Below are 6,029 nucleotides of genomic sequence, written 5' to 3'. Positions count from 1 at the left end.
GATTCGCCGGGCGGTGTGGGCGGACGTTGTCCGGCGGCGCGAGGTGGAAGACGCTAGGGTTTAGACTGCGATTTCGTTTTTCGGGATGCCCACATATTTATAGGTAGATGGAGGTAGGAGGCTCCAAATGAGGTGCGGTTTTCGCCCACACGATCGTGATCGAACGACCTAGAGCATGGAAGAGAGTTTGGTGGGTTTTGGGCTGGTTTTAGAGGGGGTTTTTGCTGGACACTCAAATGGACTTTGCGGATGCCCGGTTAACCGTTGGAGTACCAAACGACCTCCAAATGGAACGAAACTTGAACGGTGGTCTCCGGGTGGTATATTAAGGCCACTTGACAAGCCTCGGTCCATTCCGAGAAAGTTTGACACCCGCACACGAAAGAAAACGAAAGGGGTGCACCGGAGGAGATAGGAGCGCTGGATTGCAAAACGGACAACGGGGAAAATGCTCGGATGCATGAGACGAACACGTATGCAAATCCAATGCACATGATGACATGATATGAAAATGCATGACATGACAAAATACAAAACGAAAGACAAAACCCGACAACGGAGGGAAAATCATAACACATAGCCGGAAATGGCAAGAGTCGGAGTTACAAATATGGCAAGTTACATCCGGGGTGTTACAGCAGGCCCGACAGGTGTGCTCTTGGAAGATAGTGGTGGTTGTGCCTGCTTTCTTGTATCACGATTGGAGGTGGCACCTGATGGAGGTGTTGGTGCAGTAGAATGTGTGTAAGTAGAGGATGCACGCGGTGTCCATGATGAAGGTCGACCTGCAGAAAAGTTAGTTCGCGCCAATGCCTGTCGATCCTGCACTTCATGTTCAGCTTTACAAGCAAGATGGAATAAACGAGTGATATTATTATACTCCTTATACTCTAGAATGGTCTGAATCTCTCTATTTAATCCACCCATAAAACGTGCAAGCATAGCTTCATTCTACTCAACAATACCACATCGAATCATGCCAGTTTGTAATTCCTGATAATATTCTTCTACAAAAAAAATTCCTTGTCTTACGCGCTGCAATTTTTGAAGTAATTCACGTTGATAATAAGGTGGAACCCAACGAGTACGCATAGCAGTTTTCAAAGCAGCCCAAGTAGCTGGAATGGGATATAATCTACAATGTTCAGACCACCAAACACATGCAAAACTAGTGAAAGCACAAACAGCAGTAGGAACACGTCTCTCCTCAGGATATTGTAAACATGTAAACCGTTGTTCAGTTTCTAACTCCCAAGTAAGATATATATCAGGAACATATCTACCCACAAATGGTGGAATATTCAATTTTAGTTTAGGAAGATGGTCATGAGCTTGTACCTCAGGTGGTGGTGCAGCCCTACCGTTGCGATGATATGCATGAGGACAACCTGGTGGTGGTGGTGCTGGTGGTTGCACGTAGTTCTGATTTTGATCAACCTCATCCTCGTAATGGTCCTCCACCTCTGCAGTAGCAGCAGCAGGAGCTACAGAAGCATCAACAGTAGGTACACTGGCACCAGAAGTTTGACCAGGCTCAAGGGGAACGCGCTGTGCTCGTCCCACTTGATTTGGAAGGCGATGCTGTTATTGTTGTTGTTGTAGAGGTGCGATAGGTGCAACAGGCGGTGGAAGACGCGCAAGCAGTTCATTAAATCTGTTATCGAGCTTTGTTTCGAACGTCTTCTCAAGGCCAGTGATCTTCTCCATGGCTTCTTCAAAATTGTTCAGCACATCTTGCACCTGTTCAGTCATCATTCGCTGAAACTTATCATGAAGATCCTTGTTTGTTAAGTTCTCCCAGTCAATCTCGTCGGCTTGTGATCCTGACATGGTTAGCAGCAATAGAAACACACAAGAATATGATCCTACAGACTACTAACAAGTGGTGGTGGTGGTGGGTGTCACAAATCCGTCAAGCAAATCTCAAATTCTTACCAGTTCTTACCCAGAAGCAAGCGGTGATCGGCAACTGATGTAGTCAAAACTCTCAAAGCTTGGATAAAGCGATTAGCAGGGAGAGTCAAACGCGCGACGTAGATGTATGTGGAGCTGGGAAGGCTTATAATATGGTAGCAAAAAGGGTCAGCAATAATCAATTCAGAGATGCAAAGTTGAATAAACGCTCAACGACGGTACTGTGCTGGTCCTAGGCTAGACTGTGCTAGAGACGCGAGCCTAGACACTAACAAAATCAGGGCGCTGCACGTAAACAAGGGAGGAGCACACTCTGAATTTTTCTTCTTCTTCTTTTTTGCACTTTTTTTCCTCTATTTTTTTGCTCCGCAACAATTTTTTTTGAAAAAGTCTACGAATGGTCTAAAAACTGCCTAGCCAGAATTTTCCAGACTTAGTTTTTCTTGAGTTTGGAACTATTTTTCTACTGCGGGTAGCACGGAAGTTGGGGAGTCCTTCTCTGTCACGACTCGGAGTATGGCGTGATCTGGAAATCCAAAACAGAGTAACAAAATACTGGACTCGGAATAGGACTGGTGGCGGAGATGAATCTGGTGGAACTCGGACTGGTGGCGGAGATGAATCTGGTGGAACTCGGACTGGTGGCTGATATATGTTGCAGGTGGACTCGGATTCGCGTGATGGTGGCAGATATGTGATGGCGTATATGGACTCGGATTGGCAGTGAATATGTGGTGGTGGTATATGGCAGTGGTGATGAAGTTGGTGCGGTGGTGGTATATGGCAGCAGCGATGATGATGATGCGGTGGTGATATATGGCAGCGGCGACGTGACAACCTGTGAACAGAACTCAAAACTCTAAAGGACTAGACGCTAAGACCAGCAACTTGACACGACGATGCAACCACAAATTCAACAAAGCAAATACAGAAAAGATTATGCAAAGGCTCAGATTGGTTCGGATAGGATGAACTAACCCTAAATTTTTTTGGCTTTTTCGTGGACTGTAGGTATGAAAAACAGACTCGATCTAAACTATGAAAAACTGTAAAATCTCACCAATCAACCTGGAAATCTGATACCACTTGATAGAGGCGAGGGTGTCCTGATGTTTCGATGAGATGACGACTATCATTTTATGTGGGAGTCGACCTTGACGATCCGACTACAAACGTGCGAGACGTCGCGCCTTAGCAATCGCTAAACCAACTTCTGAGGGGTTATTGACCACGCCGGAGCATGATCAACCTGACCACGAGGGTCTGTTTCCTGCGAGCAAACGAAGAACAAGCAAGAAACTGAGATTGCAATCTGGATATTGTGAATATAAGACGAAAGCTTTATTAATGAAGGTGGGGTTCTGTGACGCTTTTGTCTGGTCGTTGAACACAAACGAAGTACGCGAAGTTGCAGCTATGGCGAACTTTTAGTCTAAACAAAACCCAAAGTCTAAACGGTGCCCTAAGGGCTGTATATATGGAGGAAGAGGGGGGGGGGGATTTCGTGGGCCTTGGGGAAGGGGTCCGAAACCAACCCTATCTCTTGTTTCCCCAAAAAAACACATACGGACTCTAAAAACAGCCTATACTTATGTATTTTGAAATTACATGGGCCTGGCCCAATAATAAGGAGACGCAACACCTAGAATAGCCTCTGGACGAAATTTATGACGTGGCATCTTGTATATTCGTCCAAGGCTTCATGCACTCCTTATGGTGGCTTCAAAGTCCTGAAATCATCACTTGTAACTCCGTTCTTGTTCCCCTTGCGCATGCCATCAACTCCATGCTTGTTCTTGCTCCAATGTTCATCCTTCTCCAAGCTAGGCCCTTCATTTGTAAGCAAAACAAATGTATCCAATTTAGGCAGCATCATATTCTCATGAACATTAGAATGATTACCAAGAAACGAAAGTACCTGATAATTTAATTGGCGTGCGCGAGCTCTAGTAATTGGTCCAGTATGTATAGCAGTAGGGGCTGAGGGTGTAACAATGGTATTGATGTCCTCATCAGTTGCTCGCCGCTGAGGCGACCGCAGAGCGCTCTGCTCGCGTCCCTCCATTCCAATGCATGCGGTTGCGCCACGCGCATTGCCATGCGATGCAGTTACGTGCGGCATGCTGGAGTTACGCGCTGCAAATTAGAACTACCATCACGGCCTGCCGATATTCCTGGCTGTCTGGCTTCCCATTTAATTCCCGCGGCCATTATAACCTTAGTCTCTTCAACCTTTCGATCGCGCCCCACAACACAACAAGCACACCCACGATGACACATAGAGAGGGGATGCCCGGCGGCGCTCCAATGGAGTTTGGTGAGCATAGAGTGGAGACCCACGCGAGGAAGACGGATATCTCGGTGGTGTACACCATCAACCCGGCTGTGGTGGACGACTACATCAATAGCGTTGAGCAGTTGCTTGCTGGAGACAAGTACAAGGTGGTCGGCATCGACCTCCAGTACACCGCCGGTCGTCCCGGCATATATCAGAAGGTTGTTGTCGCCCAGTTGTGTGTGCGCCATCATGTCCTCATCTACCACTACTGCATGGCCACAGAGCCTTGCGACCATTTCAACAGGTTTGTCAACAGCACTGACTACAAGTTCGCCACAGTGGATACCAAAGACGATGTAAAAGCGCTCAGTGTTAGGGGCTTGGCCTGCAAGAACCTTGTCGAAATCAGTGACCACTACAGGGTCTGGGGCAGCACGAAGCAGGACTCCCTGGTCGAACTCGCCTCGGCCATCATCGAACCCTACTACAAAAAGATGAAGCAGGATGCCCAGGGAACAAGTCCTGTATCCTGGCACGGGGCCTAGATGCGGCAACTGGATGAACCTCACCTCAGGTTTGCGGCCAAGAGCGTGTACACATGCTACGAGATGCACAGGCGGATCATTGACATGAGGAAGTGCCTCGTTACCCAAATCGACGAGCCCGGATCGAGCCACAAGCAGAGCAAGTGTCACAAGAAGTATATGATGATCAGATGATCGTTTATGCTAGTTAATCATGCATGTAATATATAATTTACTTTATTGGTGTGTGTGGAAATGTCATGTGTGTAGTAGCCACCTATGTAATTATGCATGTAATAGTTTACTTTGGTGTGTGCAAATGCCATGGTTGTAGTAGCCACCTATGTAAGTGGATGTTTAATTTGGTTATGCAAGCATGTCCTTATAAGTGTGTATATATATATATGTTGTTGTTCTGTATGCAATCCCATTGCACAACACACACGTCTTGTTAAGTTGAACCGTTTATGTTCTCTTGTGTCAACGCAAACAGTTCGCCCGAGTAAATCGCATGCCGTATATCGCACACACCTTCATCTGGCTGACCGTTTCTTTGGTGTTGCCTAATCACAAACAGTTCATCCGAGTGAACCGTATGTTGTACATCGCACACACCTTCATCTGGCTGCCCGTTTCTTTTGTTCCTCCTCATCGAAAACAGTTAATTTAACTGAACCGTATGCCCTGAATCACACACGCAACTAAAATCTGAATCGTGTTTGATGCGTCCTCCATCGCAAACGTTTTGCACCTTTTTTGACGGTTTTTTACACCACCGTTTGTGATTATGGCATCGCACATAGTTTCATCGAAGGGTCTCTGATCGTAGTGTCGCGTTAGCAGCATCCTGCAGTGGTGTAAGTTCTTGAAAACTAACAAACTATGCTTTCAATGACCAAACAACTACAATTCATCTTATTTCCAGGAAGGGTCTATGTAAGAGCTTTGATTTAGCAAATTCCACATACTCAACTATCATATAGTCTTCCATGATTTCTAACACTGAAAGCATATTTTTAGAACAAATAGCATCTGTCGAACACACAGAAAGATAGGGGCTTAATGTTTCACCTCCCAACTTATCTATCTTATAGATAATTGTCCACAATAATAATTCATGATCAAATATATTTGAATGGCCATATAAGCTTGGATCTTTCCCTACCACATTATGCTTGCCAATTAAAGAATAATTGAGGTTGAAATAAGAAGGAATACTATTGACTCTGGAATAAAAGTAAATACATGAACGTAAAAGATAGGACCTTCACAGAGGGAAGCGGAGGTTGTCATGCATTTTTTAATTTTGGATG

This window comes from Triticum aestivum, chromosome 1D (genome assembly GCF_018294505.1).
Source record: "Triticum aestivum cultivar Chinese Spring chromosome 1D, IWGSC CS RefSeq v2.1, whole genome shotgun sequence".
In the NCBI taxonomy this organism is placed as follows: Eukaryota; Viridiplantae; Streptophyta; class Magnoliopsida; order Poales; family Poaceae; genus Triticum; species Triticum aestivum.
Note: the sequence above shows the minus strand (reverse complement) of the source record.